Source organism: Gorilla gorilla, chromosome 12, assembly GCF_029281585.2.
Source record: "Gorilla gorilla gorilla isolate KB3781 chromosome 12, NHGRI_mGorGor1-v2.1_pri, whole genome shotgun sequence".
Taxonomy (NCBI): Eukaryota; Metazoa; Chordata; class Mammalia; order Primates; family Hominidae; genus Gorilla; species Gorilla gorilla.
Window position 1 is genome coordinate 51,632,685 of NC_073236.2, and position 22,670 is coordinate 51,655,354.

Consider the following 22,670-nt stretch of genomic DNA (forward strand, 5'->3'; position numbering starts at 1 on the left):
TAAAACATGACTGAGAAAGCCCTAACGAACTAGAAATTGGGTAGAGGAAACAGCAGGAAACATCTATATATGGCCCTTCTGCCACTCGGAAAACACAGATTTCACCTCTCTTGATTTCCTTAAAAACATAAAATATATTTATGTCATTTTGCTCACAAGAGAGGTCCCCACCTTCTCCTTGGCTCTTTCCACCCCACTGCACCCACCAGGGGATTTGCATACTGTCCCCTAGGGAGGACCTTCCCTTGTGAGTCTGAGAAAAAAGCTCACTCTAACCTTGCCTTGACTGATCAGGACTCCTCAGTTCACCTTTCTACAATGAGGTTCCCTGCTCAGCTCCCAGGGCTGCTAATGCGCTGGGTCCCTGGTAAGGGCAGAAGGGAAATGAGGGAGGATGATGGGGTGGGAGGGTGAACTCTGTGGGCCCCGCCACCTCCCATGTGTGTTCTGTCCTCGTGTTAGATGTGTCTTGTCCTCCAGGATGGGGCATGTGATCTCTAGATCTGTGAGAGTGAGGAAGATTCCAGAAGGAGCAAGGACATGTACTTTAGTGAAAGCTGTGACACAGAAAGAGGGAGATGGGGTAGGTGACTTCTAGGGTCCCCTTTGTGCTTTGCAAATCTTGGTTCTTTTTAAACCTGTATGTTTTGGGAGTATTAACCAAAATCACACACAAAAAATAGTTGAGCAAAACATAAATAACAGACAGAAAATTATTAAAATGGCTCACAATACATAACCTTGCACTTCTCTCTTATTATTTCAGGATCCAATGGAGATGCTGTGTGACCCAGCCTCCACTCTCCCTGCCCGTCACCCCTGGAGAGCCGGCCTCCATCTCCTGTAGGTCCAGTCACAGCCCCTTTTACAGTAATGGATACACCTATTTGAATTGGGACGTACAGAAGCCAGGCCAGCCTCCACGGCTCCTGATTTATTCGGTTTCCAACAGGGACCCTGGAGTCCCAGAAAGGTTCAGTGGCAGTGGGTCAGTGACAGATTTCATGCTTAAAATCAGGAGGATGGATGCTGAGGATGTTGGGGTTTATCGCTGCCAGCAAAGTACACATTATCCTCCCACAATGGTACAGTCCTGAACACAAACCTCCCTGCTTGCTGTGGCCTAGCTGCCCAGATGTGTTGTTTCTGTGGAGAGCAGGCACTGTGGATTCTCTTAGATGCCTAAAGAAGAAGATGTTGGAGAACTCAGAGGACTTGGTGCAGCTGAGGGCTCGTGACCATAAATTTCTCAGCTACACCTCAGGCACCACATTTTAAGTTCCCATTAGCTGCAGCGGGCTTTGCATGACAGAGTCTGCAAAAAGGAGGAGGTACACCTGCCCTTTGAGCAATGAGACACGAGAGAAGAGAAAGCTCAAGGAGAGCTCATTCTAATCCTCTCTTCCTTCCCTACATTCATTCATCAAGTAAATTCATTCTGCATAACGGGCACCTAATTAAGACTGATTACTGGCAATGCAAAACTAATACATTCTTTTGATTTTGTTTAGCAGTTACTAGAGTACATGTATATTGATAAAGTTTGGTGATATTAAAACAGTTTCCCTCCCCTCCTCCCCCTCCCCCCACCACTTTTTGTAAGGCAGGCCCCTGACCAGGACAGCAGCAGGCACTGTATTTTTTCCTATTTTTTTCAGGGAGTACCCAAATATAACTCTTCACAGTCTAGATTTTTAAGTTACTAGATATGTTGCTGCAAATGTATGCAAAAATAAAGACCTAGTGCCAAAAGTTTTTGCACAGTCTCAACCACAGCATGTTGAAGTAAAAAGTAGTTTTCTGAACTCCAAAGCTGGGTTTCAACAATAAGGACCAAGTTTGAAAGAATAAAGGAACATAAGTATGCCATCTTAAACAGAATTACAAGACAATATATAAGCCATATTTTTACCCCATGAAAAATAACTATCTGAAGACTTGGAGCAGAGGGCAGTATGTGACAGACTGGTGGGTTGTGTTTGAGATATGAACTCAGATGGAAGTTCTTATGTATTTCCTGGGAAGAATCACAGAGTTGAGAGATCCCTGCCTGACATCCAAGGCTGGGCCCTGATGCCACTGCAAGCTCCTGAGGAAGTGCTGCGTCACACAGAGCTCTAGGTCTGTGTGGTGACTCAAAGGTTACCTTAGGTCGTATCACACATTCCAGGTCAACCCAGCAGGAAATAGATATCTTCCAAAGGTTGATTCTGCTTGTGTCACTTACCTAGAAATAATATGAGAGAGAAATTTTAATACACTATATGTGTATTAGGCATTAATAAGTTGAGGATATCTTCTGTATAATAATCTTGCATATTTAGCAAGTTAATATAAGAAAAAATCTATAATTAAACTGACTAATTCAAATGAAAGCATGAATCAAGAAAATCAGAGGAAACAAGACGGTAGGTTTAACCCTAACTTTACAATAATTGCATCATAAATAAACAAATTTTTCCAAGTAAATCATAAAATTATCAGACAGGATTAAAATCAATGATGTATGTTAATCATTAAATACACACTATAGTAAGAATATAGAATGGCTTTGAAAATGAAAGGATGAAAAGTACATATCATGTAAAACTGAGCAAAAGAAACTAGGTCATGACTTTAACGCAAGAGATAAAATGGACATTTTATAATTATAAATCGGTAAATCCATCAAGAAGCCATTAAAATTCTAAATCTGTCTGAATCCCGTATTAGTCTGTTTTCACCCTGCTGAAACAGACATACCTGAGACTGGGAAATTTACAAAAAAAAAGAGGTTTAATGGACTTATGATTCCATAAGCTGGGGGGGCCTCTCAACCATGGCAGAAGGAGGAGCAAGTCACATCTTAACGTGGATGGTGGCAGGCAAAGAGAGAGAGCTTGTGCAGGGGAACTCCTCTTTATAAAACCATCAGATCTCATGAGACTTACTCACTATCATGAGAACAGCATAGAGAAGACCTGCCCTCAGGATTCAATTACCAACCACCGGGTACCTCCCACAACCTGTGAGAATTCAAGATGGGATTTGGTTGGGGACACAGCCAAACCATATCACTCTGCCCCTGGCCCCTCACAAATATCATGTCCTCACATTTCAAAACCAATCATGCCTTTCCAGCAGTCCCCCATAGTCTCAACTCATCTCAACATTAACTCAAAAGTCCACAGTCCAAAGTCTTATCTGAGACAAGGTAAGACCCTTCAACCTATGAGCCTGTAAGACCAAAAGAATGATAGTTACTTCCTAGGCCCAATTGTGGGTACAGGCATTGGGTTAATACAGCTGTTCCAAATGGAAGAAATTGGCCAAAACAAAGGGGCTACAGACCCCAGACAAGTCTGAAATCCAGGAGGGCAGTTAAACCTAAAGTTCCAAAATGGTCTCCTTTGACTCCATGTCTCATATCCAGGTCACACTGATGCAAGAGGTGAGTTTCCATGGACTTGACTAACTCTGTCCCTGTAGGTTTGCAGAGTACAGCCTCCCTCCTGGCTGCTTGCAAGGGCTGGCGTTGAGCATCTGTGGCTTTTCCAGGTGAACGGTGTAAGCTGTCAGTGGATCTACCATTCTGGGATCTGGAGTACAGTGCCCCTCTTCTCACAGCTCCACTAAGCAGTGCCCCAGTAGGGGCTCAGTGTGGGGGCTCCAACCCCACATTTCCCTTCTGCACTGCCCTAGCAGAGGCTCTCCATGGGCACCCCACCCCTGCAGAAAACTTCTTGCCTGGGCATCCAGGTGTTTCCATACATCCTCTGAAATCTAGGAGAAGGTTTCCCAACCCCAATTCTTGACTTCTGTGCACTTGCAGGCTCAATACCATGTGGAAGCTGCCAAGGCTTGGGGCCTCTGAAGCCACAGCCCGAGCTCTACATTGGCCCCTTTTGGCCATGGCTGGAAGAGCTGGGACACAGGCCAACAAGTCCTTAGTCTGCACACAGCATGAGGGCCCTGGGCCTGGCCCACAAAACCACTTTTTCTTCCCAGGCCTCTGGGCCTGTGATGGGAGGGGCAGCCATGAAGACCTCTGACATGCCCTGGAGACATTTTCCCCATTGTCTTGAGGATTAACAACATTGGGCTCCTCATTACTTTTTTAAATTTCTGCTGCTGGCCTGAATTTCTCCTCAGAAAATGGGATTTCCTTTTCCATCACATTGGCAGGCTGCAAATTGTCTGGACATTTATGCTCTGCTTATTTTATGTAACTGAATGCCTTTAAAAGCACCTGAGTCATTTCTTGAATGCTTTGCTGCTTAGAACTTTCTCCCACCAGATACCCTAAATCATCTCTCTCAAATTCAAAGTTCCACCAATCTGTAGGGCAGGAGCAAAATGCCACCAATCTCTTTGCTAAAACGTAACAAGAATAACCTTTGCTCCAGCTCCCAACAAGTTCCTCATCTTCATCTGAGACCACCTCAGCCTGGATTTCATTGTCCATATCATTATCAGCATTTTGGTCAAAGCCATTTAACAACTCTTTAGGGAGTTTCAAACTTTCCCACATTTTCCTGTCTTCTTCTGAGCCCTCCAAACTCTTCCAACCTCTGCCTGTTACCCAGCTCCAAAGTCATTTCCACATTTTTGGGTATCTTTTCAATAGCGCCCCGCTCTCCTGGTGCCAATTGACTGTATTTGCCCATTTTCATGCTGCTAATAAAGACATATCCGAGACTGGGCAATTTACCAAAAAAAAGAGGTTTAATTAAGTTACACTTCCAAATGGCTGGGGAGGCCTCAAGGTCATGGCAGAAGGCAAAAAGTAGCAAGACACAACTTACGTGGATGGCAAAAGGCAAAGAGAGAGAGCTTGTGCAGAATTCCTCTTCATAAAACCATCAGATCTCAAGAGACTTATTCCCTATCATGGGACAAACATAGGAAAGACTTGCCCTGAGTATTATGAACAATGTCACATCGGTGGTGATATTGGGAGCAATTTCATCCTCTCCACCACAGGGTACTATGAACAATATCACAAAAGAGGAGTAAATCACCCGTGATATGGAGAATACTATTATCTTCTCCACCACAGGGTATTACAAACAATATCACAGAGGGGGTACACTGCATGTGATATTAGGAGTTATATCATCCTCTCCCTGCCTGGGTATTACAAACAACAACATCATGCTGGGGCAGGGTACAATGCCGAGATATTGGGAGTAATATCATCCTGGCAGCCCTGTGTATTACAAACAATATCATGGCGTGGAGTACGTCACCTGCGATACTGGGAGTAAGATCATCCTCTCCCTCCCAGATATTACAAAAAATGTCACAAGACGGTGTACACCCCCCACAATATTGGGAGTAATATCATACTCTCCCCTCCTGGATATTACAAACAATAGGACAGGGGCATGTATACACAAAAAGTTTATGATATTGAAAGTAATATCATCTCCAATCACCCCTGGATATTATGAACAATATCACAGGGAGGTGTACACTCCCTGAGATATTGGGAATAATATCATCCCCTCCTCCCCTGGATATTAGGAACAATGTCACAGGGGTATGTACAACCCTGCGGTATTGGGCGTAATATCATCCTCTCCCCACCTGGATATTATGAACGATATCACAGGGGGGTGTACACAAAAGGTGTTTACGATGTTTAAAGTAATATCATCTCAAACCCCCCCGGATATTAAAACCAATATCACAGGGGGATTTTACACCCCCCACTATATTGGGAGTAATATCATCCTCTCCCCTCCGAATGTTACGAACAATATCAAAAGGGGGTGTGCATTCCCCACAATATTGGAAGTAATGTCATCTCCCCCCGATTATTACCAAGAATATCACAGAGGGGCCACACCCCCCACGATATTGGGCATAATATCATCCTCTCCCCACTCTGGATATTATGAACAATATCACATGGTGATGTACACCCCCCATAATATTGGGAGTATTATCATCCTCTCCCCCTCTGAATATTACGAACAATATCACAGGCGGCTGTACACACAAGATGTCAATGATATTGAAACTAACATCATCTCCAATCCCCCCCTGGATATTACAAACAATATCACAGGGGGGTGTACACTCCCGGCGATATTGGGAGTAACATCATCCTCTCTCCCACTTCATATTACGACAATATCACAGTGGGTTGTACACCCCCCGCGAAATTGGGAGTAATATCATCCTCTGCCCCCCTGGATATTATGAAAAATATCACAGGGACGTGTACACTTCCCGCGATGTTGGGAGTAATATTTCCTTTCCCCCACTGGATATTACGAACAATATCACAGGGGGGTGTACACACAAGGTGTTTACGATATTGAAAGTAATATCATCTCCAACCATCCCTGGATACAATGAACAATATCACAGAAGGGTGTACACCCCCCGCAGTGTTATGATTAATATCATCCTTCCCCCCTGAATATTAAGAAAAATATTACAGTGGGGTGAACATCCCCGGCGATATTGGGAGTAATGTCATCCTATTCCCCGCTGGATATTTTTAACAATATCACAGGGGGCTGTGCACGCCCCGCGATGTTCAGAGTAATTTCCTCCTGTCTCTCCCAAGATGTTATGAACAATATCACAGAGGCGTGCACGCCCCCGCGATACTGGGAGTAATATCATCCTCTTAACTCCTTAACGAACAATATTACAGGGGTGTGTAAAGCCACCGAGATATTGCCAGTAATATCATCCTCTCCCACCCTGGGTATTATGGACAATACCAAAGGAGGGTGTACACACAAGTTGCTTACGATATTGAAAGTAATACGTCTCCTCTCCCCCACTGGACATTATGAACAATATCACGGGGGGTGTACACCCTCCGTGATACTGGGAGTAATATCATACTCTCCTCTCCCGGATATTACGAACAATATCACAGGGGGGTGTACACACAACGTGTTTACGATATCGAAAGTAATATCATCTCCTCTCTCCCCCTGGATATTATGAACAATATCGTGGGGTGGGGGGGTGTACACACAACGTGTTTACGATATTGAAAGTAATGTCATCCTCTCCCCCCCCACCCCGAATATTACGAACAATATCACACGGGGGTGTACACACAATGTGTTTACGATTTTGGAAGTAATATCATCTTCCCTTCCCCCACGGATATTACGAACAATATCACAAGGGGGCGTGTACAGCCCGGGCGATATTGGGAGTAATATCGTCCTCTCCCCTCCTGGATACTACGAACAATATCACAAGTGGGGGGTGTACACTCCCCACGACATTGGGAGTAATATCTTCCTCTCTCCCTGGATATTACGAACAATATCACAAGGGGGTTGTACACTCCCCGCAATACTGGGGGTAATGGCGTCCTCTCCAACCCTGGATACTACGAACAATATCAAAATAACGGGTGTACACCCCCCCATGATATTGGAAGTAATATTGTCGTCTCCCCCCAGGATATTATGAATAATATCACTAGAGGGGTGTACACCCCCCACGATATTGGGAATAATATAGTCCTACCCACCCCCCCCCGAATATTATGAAGAATCTCACAAGGAGGGGGTGTAAACCCCCCGCGATATTGGTAGCAATGTCATCCTGTTTTCCCCCTGGATATTCAGAACAATAACACAAGGAGGGGTGTACACCTCCCGAAATATTGGGAGTACTATTGTCCTCTCCCCGCTCTGGATATTACCAACAATATCACAATCTTGACTAGTGGTTTTGACAGATCATCAGGCCTTAGAAGAAACACATCTGAAGGATTGGACACAAAGTCACTCTGGAGGAGATATGACTGGACCTTCCAAAAAAGGACCAGTAGAAAAAATAAATCCTTTCCAAGTGAATATTTATCTAAAGGCCATTAGAAGCAGGAGCTCAAAATAATTAAAATAATTCAAAACATGGACTTCATCAGTTACCTTTCCCAGCTTTCCCAGGGAATCTCATGAACTGATGTCATGACTATCCACGCATGGGCTCAACAATATGAATTTCAGTTAACTGGGACTCACGGGGATACTGGCACTTCTGAGCATCCACTTTTCCAAGGAGAATAACCCAAGATTGTACCAGACATCAAGGATCAGACTAACAGCCGGTGTCAGGTGTTTTTAGCAGGCCTCATCCAACATGAAAAGAGCAGCAGTTGTTTTTCTGTATATGCATTTGTCTTTCTTTCAGTTATATTTCTGCATGAAATATTATTTGAGGATTTTCCAAGTGCTTTCATCACAGTTAAGAAATTCTTCCATAATATGGCATTGAATCAGGCAACTTATTTACAACAAAAAAGTAAGGCAAAGTGTGCAGTTCGTGATCTTATCACCTGCACAGGTGCAGCCGTCTCTATAGAAAGGAGAAAACATATTCTTAGTCAAGCAAAACTGACACACAAACCCTAGGTAATTGAACAGATATCCTATCAGATGTGGTGAAGGTTCTGACACACTAATCATGTATGATGCTGTTACTTCCATCAAGGAATATATGTATAGTGAAAGTGAGCTGTGTACTCATAGTTAATTATTATGCCAACTGAACAGCTGGAAACATTGGTCGCTGTGGCACCCACTGAATAAAAGGAGACTCAATGGCAGTTAGGCCCCTTTGTGAATGGGAGACGGCATAAACCTCACCTGGGTGTTCTTTTGGTTCCCTTAGTCAAAATCATGAACAAAGTTGCCAACTTTGAAAGAGGCGTTTTGCAACAGTAGCCTTGGAATCTGTTCAACAAGGCCTGGCCCAGTCACTTCTCTAAGATTTTTACAGCCTGCTATCCAGATGGAAGTCCAGGTATCCACAACCGCTATGCATACTCAGTGGAGCATATAGCAACAGAAAACTGTCACTGAGTGCACCAGCCTCTCAATCTTAGGACACATAAGTTGCCTGAATCAGCCACTGAATGTGTTTATATTGAATATAGCAAGCAACTCCTTGCTTGCTATTAGGCACTGATGGAGACTGAACATGTTAAGGCTTCAGCACCATGTGTGACTGTGACACTGGTCCCTTAGCTGTCCATTCTCACTTGGATACTTACAAACACCATTAGTAAAACTGAACAATCTGAACAGAGCCATGTTATCAAATGGAAATGGCACATTCTTGATCAGGTTTAGTCAGGACCCCACAGGATCTGTGGCTCCGTGAACAAATGGGGAGCTTGCTAGAAGGGACCAAATAACTTGTAGGTGATAATTTGGCTCTTTATTTGCCCATGTGGAGCCCAAGATTCAGAGATTTCCATATGGCAGGAGTCACTGAAGGCTGAGCAAAACACTAACTGACAGGTCCACTAGGTGTGGCCACCATTCAGCCAGTGGATGGCCACTTTTTTAACTGAAACTTAACATGGGCTTTCTACCCAGTGGGCCAAACTACATTCAGTGGTAATGGCCATGCAGGCTGTCCCAACAACGCACCATGCCACATATCCACTAAATCCTAGGCCATTGCCAACAGCCTTGCCATCTGTTCAGGAAAATGGCAACTGAGAGACTGGACTATTAAAGAATCCCCAGTGTGAAGGAAAGGACTATGGCCACAGCTTTCCACCTGCAGGAAGAAGAAATATGATGCTCAATTTGATGCTGGGACTACCTAGGTAACCCTTGAGTGCAATTTATGTCATATTTTTGGATACTCCATGAGACTTCTCACTCACAAAGGAGCATCTTTCACTGCCCAAGCAACATGACAATAGGCACACTCTCATGGAACACAATGAACTTTCCATGCACCCTGCCTCCACAGGCCAACGAAACTAGCGAATGCTAGATCAGTGGAATCACACAGCAATATGCAGAAAGGACATCTACAAAGTCTGTTAATGGGGTGGTATCCCATCTGACTAGAGAAATATGTACATTAAAGATCCTGGGCCACAAAAAGGGAAATAGTGCATGTTGAGAAACACAGAGCTGGGTGGAAGTAAAGGTAGTCCAGGCAGACAATTTATTAGTCTGGACCTGTGAAAGCCATTTCAGTGTTCCTAAACATTCCTTTTCTTTTTTTCCTTTAGAATATATGCTCTGGGGTGGTTTGCAATCCAGGCCATTACAATGCCCCAGACAGGCCCCCTAACTCTAATATGAGGATTATGTTTCCTCTGGGTGTTTCCTTTCTACAAGATCCCACAACGATGGATAACAAGACTAAGAAATATCAGGGAGCTAGGGGCCCTTTTCTGGTGCCAGGGCCATCTTATCCTTCCTTTAGTGTTGGTGATATTATGAAATATGTCAAGTTTTTACAGGGCATAATCTCCCTTCCTGCGGTGGACAATCAGGACTGAAATGTCTGGGTCAAGTGACAAAGGAAATGGATTGTTCACAGAGCAAGGACAGCCAGACTGCATTCTTACACCAACATGGCCCAACCCTTGTAGATGGGTAGGGGACACCTGAGACCCTGGGATGGGTGCAAGATGATGCACTAACCTGTGAGGCTGCATTTTGGCAAGAATGAGGCAGCAAAGGCCTAGAAGCACAATCTCTTTGTTAGCCTCTTTTAGGTCACCAAGGGTAATCTTTCAAAATAGTGAATCTCCCATTCTTGACCTCATTATGTCATTAACTAGAGGTTCCCTTTCATTCTACCAAGGGTAAATTACACCAACATTCCTAATACTAAGATGTACATCAAAAGGACCCAAGCACTGGCCCACTAATTGAGGATCTGACACCTGCCACATGGGAGGAAACTGCAGGACCCCTGTTTAACTTAATTGCCTCTGGCAAATGTCATGACCACAACTAAAAAAAAATTGGTGGACTAATATTTTGATGCACCATACTTTTTTGATTGCATAGATGAGAAACATCCCAATGGCAATGACAAAAACAAGGACCGGACTAATGCTAGCCCTCTGTCTACAGACAATATTGTCTGAGCAAAACTTTGCTCATGCAACTCTGCCATCAGTGAGACTTGGCTAATGAACGCACCAATACCAGCATAACGATCACTGAGGGAGTGAACAAAAATGGGAAAAAGGGGGCTATATGCACCCAAGGGCTACATCTTTCTCTGTAAGTGGTTTGGGAGTGACCAAAATGCAGGATGTGTGATGCCATCTCTGGATAACTGTGGAATGGTGAGATTCTGCATGTTGGGCATGCAGGGGTTCTCTCTGGATATTGCTTCTTGGAATTAGGTAAACCATTGAGCCTGCAGCCCAAAGCTGTACCTCAGACTTACTAGGGACCTTCCAGAAGGTACAACAGATGATAGGTTTATGTCTTTTATGATATTTTTGGTACTACGTATAGGAGTCAGTGCTCATGACAAAAAAGTGAAATGATAAGAAACTTGTCCCTGCATGGCAGATATTGCTCCTCCTCCATAGCCACTGCCTTGGTAGCCCAGCAGACATCCCTTAACTCCTTCGGGAAGGATGTTTAAGATAACGGTGTTGCTCTAGACTTTTAAAAAATCCCAACTAGGAGGATTGTATACAATTTCCAATACCTCCTGCTGTACCTGGATAAACACCTCAGGTATCCTAGAAATTCAAGTACAGGAGATCTGGAAACAAGCTCATAATTGCAGAAAATGGATTCTGCAGATTCAGAAAATCCCACCTGATGGATTCTTCTTCCACCCTTTTAGCTAATTCTTCTGTCCATCATGGGATCCTGGGCTACATAACTGCTTCGGGTAGGCCTGATCATTCTGCCTCTGGTAGTAGTTTTCATTGGCCCAGTGAAATCTTTTCTGGCTCTGTCTCAATGATGTTGCTTTGAGATTGTGTTAGTCAAGGTGCTTCATCAGTCTGACAAGACACACCTCTGCCTCCAGTTCAGGGTGGTTGGTAGGCATATAAAATGGAATAGCTTTCTAAGGGGGATGTCTGTGTTGGGGGATGACTTCACTACAGTCCTCTGATGGTCCTGGACTCACTTGGTTTTCCCCACTCTCTTTCTTACACTTCTTAAGAATAATTGTAGAATGTGCTGGAAATGTAACATTCTGAAATAGAGAGGGACACGTCAGAACAGACTGGCTTCTGTTCCAGCTCCCTCTAGTACTGTCCTCCTGTACTTAAGTCCTCCAGTACTTTAGCTCCTTGTGTCCTGTGACACCAGGGTTTAAAACCCAGAGCATCTTCTTTCTGCGGTTCCTTAGCTCGGTCCAAGTGGGGTACACACAGTCAAGATTCCATCAGACCCACATACCTGTGCCTCAGGGCAAAGACCCACAATAAATCTTCGGCTTCTGCAGTGCCTTGCTGGCCACCTGTAAATACTAAACTAGGTTCTTGTAACTTGTGTATGATTGTTCTGTCTCCCTGGACTCTGATAATTTGGTAACCAGGGCACAGTGAACCTGCTTCAGAGTAGTCACTGTCATAGAGACAGAACTTGAATGGAGGTTGCCAGGAACTGGAAGCAGGGGAAATGGGGAGAGGGTTGTCATTTAATTGAAATAGAGTTTCAGTTTTAGAAGATGGAAAGAGTTCTGGAGATGGATATTATTGATGCTAGCCCAACAATGTGACTATAATTAATGCCATTGACCTGTACACTTAACAATGGCTAAGATGGGCAATTTTATGTTCCCTATACTTACCATAGCTTAAAAACTTCACATCTTTATTATGATATTATTGGATCAGAAGACATCGTTCTATTTTCTAATTTTCTGAGCAAATGTTAATAAATAATCACTTAGAGATGCCATTGTTCACACCACATCTTAACAAACAGTGGTTTTTTTCTCCCTGTTTTCCAGGCTGGTCTTGAACTCCTGGATTTCTGCTACCCTCCCTACTTGATCTTGCAAACATCTAGGATAACGGGGATAAGTCCCCACACCTGGTCTTAACTAACAGTTTACCAGGAGGTTTAACAGGGAACTTCCTTGGAAATGTGTATTCCATTGCAGCCACCTCTAAGGCCAGACAATCTCCTAAGCTATATTTCTGCACCCAAGTGCACTGCTCCCTCTGTGATGTCACATGCCCTCAGCATGAAGGCCCATAAGGAGAACAAGGCAAGGAGGCAACCAAATGTTCTGAGTGGAAATTATTGTGAAGGCCTGGCATTAGAAGAGCATCAGTGTTGCAGTGCTACTTGACTAGCAAAACACTCTCTGGCTTATGTTGCTGGATATTTTTTTCCTCAAACTTTTGCTAATATTGAATACTAGGGTTGAGACGAGAACCTTTCTATCCTAAGTCTAGTTAAACACCATTTCATTGAAGATATATTGCTTTATAGAGTTAATAAGTATTGAAAATACTTATTACTACTCCAACACTCCCTTTATATATCATGTTACCATCCGAAATATTATGGCTTGATAAAAGTGTTTGATAGGGAACTAGGACAGTATTAATTCTGTTCTCAATATCCTGTAACACATCAATTCCCCAAATTGACAAGAAAATGGGAAGAAAAACATAGCTTAATAATCACTAGCTATTCTGGTTACTGTTGAGTGACAATTAGGTGAAATCTTAAAAAAAATTGAAACATTTTGGAGGGTGTGGAGCTATAATAAGTTATTGGTGGACATGTAAAATATTATAGCCACTTTGGGTAAGGTCGGACAGAGTATTAAACACTTACTGAAAAACACAGCAACTACACGCCTAGGTATTAGCCCAAAAGAAATGAAGACATATGTTCATGCAAAGTCTTGTTCAAGAACATTCATAGCAACTTTATCCATAATAGCCCAAAATGGAAACAACCCACACAGCAATCAGTAGATGAAGGGATCCATCATAAAATTACTGAACAGTTAAATAATACTCAAAAATAAAGAGGAGCACATAATTAGAACACAGGACATCTGAATGAATCTGAGAAACAGTCATGCTGCACAAAAGTCACCAGACACAAAAGAGCACATCCTATATTTCATTTATGTGAAACTCTTACAAGGAAAATGAAATCTGTACTGACAGGAAGCAGATCAAAATTCCCTGATCTGTGAGGCAGAAAGCAAGTTGATTCCAAAAGAGTGGGTCAAAATGTTTTGGAGTTATAGAAATGTTCTATGTCTGGATTTTGGATGTGGTTCTAAAGATGTATTTATTTGTGACAGTTCATTGACAATGTGTTTTATTGTAATCATTTTTTTTTTTTACAGTGAACTTAGTTAACAGCGAGCAAAGCAAGTGCAAGGCCAGTTGGGTAGTGTTGTCTTCACATCTTCTGTCTTGCAGTGTACTGAAAATTGTATGAGCCAGAATATCTGAGAGATAATCTCTGCTTTGAAACTGAAGAACTGTGTATCTCACGGCAAGATTTCTCTTTTCCAAGTACTTTGGATTTTTCTTCTATAGAATGAGAATTTAAATACACTTCACAGATTAAGTCAAAGTGAATAAAATACCTAGGAATCCAACTTACAAGGGATGTGAATGACCTCTTCAAGGAGAACTACAAGCCACTGCTCAACGAAATAAAAGAGGACACAAAACAAATAGAAGAACATTCCGTGCTCATGGATAGGAAGAATCAATATAGTGAAAATGGCCATACTGCCCAAGGTAATTTATAGATTCAATGCCATCCCCATCAAGCTACCAATAACTTTCTTCACAGAATTGGAAAAAACTACTTTAAAGTTCATATGGAATCAAAAAAGAGCCCGCATTGCCAAGACAATCCTAAGCAAAAAAAAAAAAAACAAAGCTGGAGGTATCACACTACCTGACTTCAAACTATACTACAAGGCTACAGTAACCAAAACAGCATGGTACTGGTACCAAAACAGATATATAGACCAATGGAACAGAACAGAGGCCTCAGAATTAACACCACACATCTACAGCCATCTGATCTTTGACAAACCTGACAAAAACAAGAAATGGGGAAGGATTCCCTATTTAATAAATCGTGATGGAAAAACTGGCTAGCCATATGTAGAAAGCTGAAACTGGATCCCTTACTTACACCTTATACAAAATTTAAGTCAAGATGGATTAAAAACTTAAATGTTAGACCTAAAACCATAAAAACCCTAGAAGAACACCTAGGCAATACCATTCAGGACGTAGGCATGGGCAAGGACTTCATGACTGAAACACCAAAGCAATGGCAACAAAAGCCAACATAGACAAATGGGATCTAATTAAACTAAAGAGCTTCTGCATGACAAAAGAAACTACCATCAGAGTGAACAGGTAATCTACAGAATAGGAGAAAATTTTTGCAATCTACCTATCTGACAAAGGGCTAATATCCAGAATCTACAAAGAACTCAAACAAATTTACAAGAAAAAAATCAAACAACCCCCTCAAAAATTGGGCAAAGGATATGAACAGACACGTCTCAAAAGAAGACATTTATGCAGCCAACAGACACATGAAAAATGCTCATCATCACTGGTCATAAGAGAAATGCAAATCAAAACCACAGTGAGATATCATCTCACACCAGTTAGAATGGCAATCATTAAGAAGTCAGGAAACAATAGATGCTGGCGAGGATGTGGAAAAATAGGAAAGCTTTCACACTGGTGGTGGGAGTGTAAATTAGTTCAACCGTTGTGGAAGACAGTGTGGCAATTCCTCAAGGATCAAGAACTGGAAATACCACTTGACCCAGCAATCCCATTACTGGGTACATACCCAAAGAATTATAAATCATGGTACTATGCACACGTATGTTTATCATGCCACTATTCACAATAGCAAGACTTGGAACCAACCCAAATGTCCATCAATGATAGAATGGATTAAGAAAATGTGGCACATATACACCAAGGAATACTATGCAGCCATAAAAAGGATGATTTCATGTCCTTTGCAGGGACATGGATAAAGCTGGAAACCATCATTCTCAGTAATCTATCACAAGGAAAAGAAACCAAACACCTCATGTTCTCACTCATAGGTGGGAATTGAACAATGAGAACACTTGGACACAGGGTGAGGAACATCACACACTGGGGCCTGTCATGGGGTCGGGGGCAGTGGGAGGGATAGCATTAGGAGAAATACCTAATGTAAATGATGAGTTGATGGGTGCAGCAAACCAACATGGCACATGTATCCCTATGTATCAAGCCTGCACGTTGTGCACTTGTACCCTAGAACTTAAAGTATGATAAAAAAAAATTATATTTTGAGACTCATAGCAATTGCCCTTGTTCTGCAAACATTTCTAGAGGTAGCAGGCCAGTGGTGCTCACAGCAGTGTCTAGCATGCTGTATCTGTTCTATTTTTCATGAAAATTGTCTCACATAGTCTAGCAGTGGGCAGCAACAATTGGGTGTTGACATCATTTCCCTGAGTCTTGTTTAATAGACTCCTTAATAAATCATTTTCCTACTATTAAATATAAATTTTGCAGATATTTAGAGATAATTGGCTTATGATAGTTGCAATTAAGGAACCTTGAGGACATGTTAGAAATCACAAAGATTAGGATATTTTGCAAATGTTATGCCTCCAATAGGAGCTAGGTTACCCTAAAACCTCTCTTACAAAGTATGCTTCCCAAGATGTTCCCAGGGGTCACAGGACTAGTCAATGCCAGTAAGTACAGGACAGATTTCACACTCAGTACAAGTACCTGATATTTGAGGAAACTAAAGATGCCAGAACACCCTAGCAGAACCCTCTCCCCAGTGAATCACACAATTGTATAATCTACCTCCACAGAGAACAAGCAGAACCTAGACTTGCTTCTAATCCATATGATATGTCATAGGTTATGAGATGTCTTTCCAATGATTGTATTCTATAAGCCTCTGTCATAGCAGACTGGAAAGAGACACTCTCTGAAACCTTCTGCTGACCATGAGCAAGCAACCAGCCATGTGGGCATTGCCTGTGTGAGCATCACATGGCAGGGAATTGTCCACAGCCTCTTGGACCTAAGAGCAGCCTTGAGCCAAGAGCCAGTTAGAAATTGAAGCCCTGAGTCATAGAAATGCTAAGGAATGAGCTCTGCAACTACCTGAAAGAGCTCTAAAGTATCTGTGTTCTCAGGGGAGTCTCAGGTGAGAATGAAGCCCAGTCTACACTGTGGCACAGTCTTGTGAAATCCAATGGCCAGGACCCGACAAAGCCATGTGCCGACTGCTGACTCAGAAATTGAGAGATGATAAATGGGTGTAGTCTTAAGCTGATAAATTTGTGGTAATTTGTTACATGGTCATAACAAACTTAGCACACATTTTAAGAACAAATAATAGACCTAAGAGCAGCCATGCCACTGACATTGAATGGAGATGGGCACAGGCTTATTCTCATTGTGACCTTAGGGTTTCCAAGCACTGTGAGAGAGAGGAAAGCTTCGATGTGCAAGCCCTTTCCAAGACTCCACTTGTGTCACACCTGCTATTATCCTATTAGCCGGAGCAAGACATATGGGCAACACCTGCATCCATTTAGAATGAGGCCAACCAAAGGATGAGTACAGGGAAGGGATTTATTGTGGCTAATTGTGCAAGTAGTTTATCCATAAATTTTTTATCATTATTTGCTGAGAAATACCCTGACAAAAAGAAACCTCTTTAAAAGGCTTAAAGTTTTTAGGTTGTAGGTTCATTCATTGTAGCGTTCTGCTTTATATCCAAGTATAAATAATTGAGAACTCCTTCAAATTATTATTTCCATGATGGTTTATTTTCCCCATACCTTTACAGGTAATTTTGGTCCTGCAATGTGCTAGCCAAGTTTAATGTGCAGAGCTGACCATTTGCACAATGTGACTGACATGCCACTGCACCTTGAATGTGGACCTTGACTTGTGGTGATCTATGAGAATCTGTTTCTCAAAAGAATGTATTTGTCACCCCTTTGATCTTTATCCTGTCTGAATACACACACTTCTCTATTGTTCCATGGCTAATCTGTATGTTGTCTCTATTAACTCATTCTTGCCATAAGTGACTAAGAGCACCTAACACAGAAATAATAAATACAACCAGTTCTGAAAATTAAAATTAGTTAAATAGCATAGGGACATTATAGAAAAAAATGTATAACTATCTTAAGGATAAAGAAAATGAAGTCTTTGTATTTTGCAAAGAAGCTGTGTGAACGCTGTGTCTGGAGGTTTCAGCCCCAGGGTGGGCCCCTGCCTTTCCTGTGACTGAGCACATTGCCTTTCTCACACCTGCAGTCATCCAGCGAAGTGACAGGATGGGCTGAGCTGAGCTGTACTGTTGGGCCACCCTGGGGAGATCTCGGTTATATAAGATGCATTTCAGAGGATAACAATAACTGCTAACAGCAATAAATGACAGCAGTTCAGCTTCGTTCATGTAGAATTTCTCCCAAACAACCCACAATGAATAGACTTGAACTCCAGAGTTGATCTGGGAACAAACCTAATACAGGTTGGGGAATAGGACCCATGTTCCTGACCCATGTAAACCGATACCAAAAGTTGTCCAACCTGCACATCAAACCAGCTTCCAGATAGGTTAAAGAAGTCACATCAGACCATCCAGTCACAACTGAACCACAGGGTAACTGCAGACACATGAGCAGACTCAGCAGAGATCAGTCCAGCCAGCCCAGAATGGAAGAACCACAGAGCTGACCCTCAGAATTATAAGGAGCTGTACAGTCAGCTCTCTATCCATGGGAACTGCACCCATGGATTCAACTAATCCTGGATCAAAAATATTTCGAAAAAAAAATCCACAAAATTCCAAAAAGCAAAACTTGACTTTGCCATGTGCTGAGTAACACTTGGATGAATCTACACAAGTTAAGTCATGTGTAGACATCGTACTAGGTATTATAAGGAGGCTAGAGATGGTGTGAAATGTACGGGAGGATATGTGTAGGTTATATGCAAATATTGTGCATTTTACATAAAGGTTTTGAGTCTCCAAAAATTGGAATATCTGCAGGGTGCCCTGGAAACTATTTCCCATGGATACTGAGGGAGGACTGTACATGCTCATTTTATGGCATTTTGTTTGGAGCTGGTTTGTTTTCAAAGAAGAGTTAATAATACAACTTGTTTTTGTGAACAGGAGGCAATAGAGTTAAGTGATAGTGTAGTTCCATTTATTGCAATTTTTTTGTGACTGCAAAGCCTATTTGCTTGTTTTTTAAAAAAGATAAGAATACTCATACCTGATTATCATGGACTTTGGATGTCTTCCTTATCTCGCCAGCAAAATACAAACTATGAAGAGCAGCACACTGACTATGAAGAGCTGACTATGAAGAGCAGCACACTGCTATTCAAACTTCTCATTACTCAGAATAATCCATGTTTTACATTCAGTGGGTTGTTTTCAATGTGTATAGGTTATGAGTGTTGATTATGTCTTGGAGAGTTTCTTGCTTATTAACTTTTCATTCATTCATTCATTCATTCAATAAAGTGTTAATTGAGCAACTATGCTGGACCAGGAACATATCTAGGCTGCACCCCTGAGAAAGTCAGTGTCTGACTCTCATTTACCTATATCTTTTCTGGTGAAACAAAGGCCATGTCTAATTAAACATAAATCAACAAAAAGATTCTAGAAAAAAGTTAAGGGTCATAAAGGAAAAAAATGGCAAGGGAAGAGGAAGTGGTTAATAAGGAAAAGGAGTCAGTTAGTTGGGGAGGTAGAGGCTACTTTTTCTGAGGAGGTGACTGACCTGGATGAGGAGAACAACTGACCTGAAGAGAAGTTTCTGAAGGGCACCGAGGTTCATGACAATCAAGGCTCTTAGAAGGAATACAGTATGAACATGTGAAGGACAGAGAAAGGCACTATGAGGAGAGTGACTTAACCAAGGTAAAAAAGAGAAAGTTTGTGAGGGGGCAGGTCAGAGCCATTTTCTCTCAGTGTCTTAAAGATCACCACATGTGACTGGTGTGAAATTAATAAGGCCTTTATTTTCTGTTTGGGGAGCAAATGCTTTGTAAGTACAGCAGGACATTCTGGGAATTTTTTTAAGCAAAGTACCACCATGGTCATATTTATTTTTTAGCAGAGTAATGACTCGAATTGGGCTGTGAGAAGCAGAAGAGATGCTTATCTGGGAAAAGTGGATCCTCGAATAAACTAGTTTTGGGGCAGTGAAGATTGTTGGAGACATAGGCAGATGATACGATATTTTTAAATCAATGTCATTTACACTCCTTGGTGTGAGAAGAGTCAGATTAGGAGTGACCTGGCAGCTTTGGCCTTAATCTATTAGATAGATTCTGACTTACTGATGTTAAATGTATTAGCGGTCAAGAAAGTTGAGATAAAATGAAAGGAGTTTGTTATTTTTGCTCAATTCTAGATTGAGACACCAATGAACATGCAGATTAAGTGGCCAGGTTTGCAAGTGAGTGGAGTTTGAGCTCAGAGAAAAGAAAATACGCATAGGTATTCAGCAGCGCTTACAGGGTAATTTATGGTATTAAAACCAAGTGTATGCATATGCACCTGCACATATTTATGCATGTGTATGCACGTAGATAACCATATGCATATGAGTGCTTTTCAGAAAATAAAAGGGATAAAACCAATAATCTCAGCTTCCACCTTATGAAACTACATAAAGAGGAGCAATTTAAATCTGAAGTAGAACATGAGCAAAATAAATAATAAATATTAGAGCAGAAATCAATAAAACTGCAAACACAAAAAGTGACACTGAACACCGGGCAAACCAAAGGCTGGTTCTTTGGAAAGAACAATATTGTATAGTTCCCATATATTTGAAAATTTGGGGGTTACATTTTCAATATTGATTTCTAGTTTGATCCCTCCATGGTCAGAGAACACATTCACTGTGATTTTAATTATTGCAAATATGTTGAGAGGTTATGTGGGCAGGATATGTCCTATCTTGGTATATGTTGTGGGCACTTGGAAGAAAAAAATGTGAACTTCTTTTGTTATGGGTTGGAGTGTTCTATAAATGTCAGTTAGATCTCGTGGGTTGATGATATTGTTGAGTCCTAAATCCTTGCTGATTTTCTGTCCAGTTGTCCTATCGAAGATTAACAAGGGGTTTTGAAGTCTCCGTGTGCAATTGTTTTGTTAGTTTCTGCCACGTGCACTATATCGCTCTGTTGCTTGGTGTCTACGCACTTAGAACTGCTCTGTCTTCTTTCCAAAATGACTTTCTTCATTATGTAATGTACCTTTCTGTCCCTGGTAACATTCTTTGGCTCTGTAGTCTACTTTATCTGATATTAGTATTTGCTACTGATTCTTTTTATTAATGTTTGCATAGTATACCATTTTCCTTCCTTTTATATTCAATCTACTTATACTGTTATATTTGATGTGAGTGTCTTGTAGATAACATACAGTTGGGACATTTCTTTTTATTCATCAATTGTCTTTTTCAAAGTTTCGTAATTTACGCATTTAATATATTGATATTGATATATTAAAATTTAAGTCTGCACTCTACTTTTTTGCTGTATCTTTTTTTGCTTCTCTGTTTTCTTTTTGCTGCCTTCTTTTGGGTTACTTGAACATCTTTACAATTTCATTTTAATTTTACCTAATTTTGGGGTATCTCTTTTTATAATGATTTTCAAATTGGTTGTCATGGTATTTCCTTTATATGCATAGCTTCTCACAGTATGTTGGCATCAATATATTACCATTTAAAATAAATATAGAATTTTACCTTTTTTATGTCATGTTTCCTCCCCCATTGTAAATAGATTGTTTTTTAAAAGTAATTTATCTGCATATATTAGGAACAAAACAGTATTACGACTTTGATACAACTATCACACATGATTTAGCAATGCATTATATCCATCTATCTTCTCATTTTTGTAGACTTTTGTCCCTAACATTATTTAATATCCTCTCTTTATCTTTAGTTTTATCTTCCTAGGGCTCATTTTGCCTATGTTTAAAGTGGATCTGCTGGCAGCAAATACTCTTAGTTTTTCTACAACTCAGGACTTCTCAATTTGTCCTTCATTTCTAAATAATAATTTTGCTGGACATAGGATTTTAGGGTAGCAGATCTTTTCTTTAAATACTAGAAAATATGTCATAATTGACACCAGATAACAAGGTGGAAATATTTCCAAGAACAGAGGACAACCATGCTCTCAGTGAGGTGAAAGACATCTCTTCCCCTTGCATTAGTTTCCAATGCTGCTGTTTAAATCACCACAGTCTTATTGGCATCACACAAATAAAATATAGTACCCCGTGTCAGAAGTCTCACTGAGCTAATGTTAAGGTGTCAGTAGGGCTGTCACACATGTGTGTGTGAAGAGACAACCAAGCAGGCTTTGTGTGAACAATAAAGCTTTTTAATCACCTGTGTGCAGGCTGACTGAGTCCGAATAAGGAGTCAGCAAAGGGAGATAGGGGTGGGGCAGTTTTATAGGATTTGGGTAGGGTAGTGGAAAATTATAGTTAAAGGGGGTTGTTCTCTTGTGGGCAGGGTCAGGGGTCACAAGGTGCTTTGTCGGGGAGCTCCTGAGATTCATTTTCCAGGAGAAGCAATGTCACAAGGTTAATTGATCAGTTAGGGTGGGGCAGGAACAAATCACAATGGTGGAATATCATCAGTTAAGGCAGGAACTAGCTATTTTCACTTCTTTTGTTGTTCTTCAGTTGCTTCAGGTCATCTGGATGTATACGTGCAGGTCACAGGGGATATGATGGCTTAACTTGGGCTCAGAGACTGGACATTCCTATCTTCTTATATTAATAAGAAAAACAAAACAAAATAGTGGTGAAGTGTTGGGGTGGCAAAAATTTTTGGTGGTGGTGTGGAGAGAGAATGGGCATTGTTTC

The 22,670-nt window shown here is 41.4% G+C and overlaps 1 pseudogene; it reads left to right on the plus strand.

Annotated features, from left to right (window-relative positions):
• The first annotated feature begins 318 nt into the window (after positions 1-318).
• On the plus strand, positions 319-3,518 carry LOC134756738 (immunoglobulin kappa variable 2-28-like; annotated as a pseudogene).
• Positions 3,519-22,670: the final 19,152 nt, after the last annotated feature.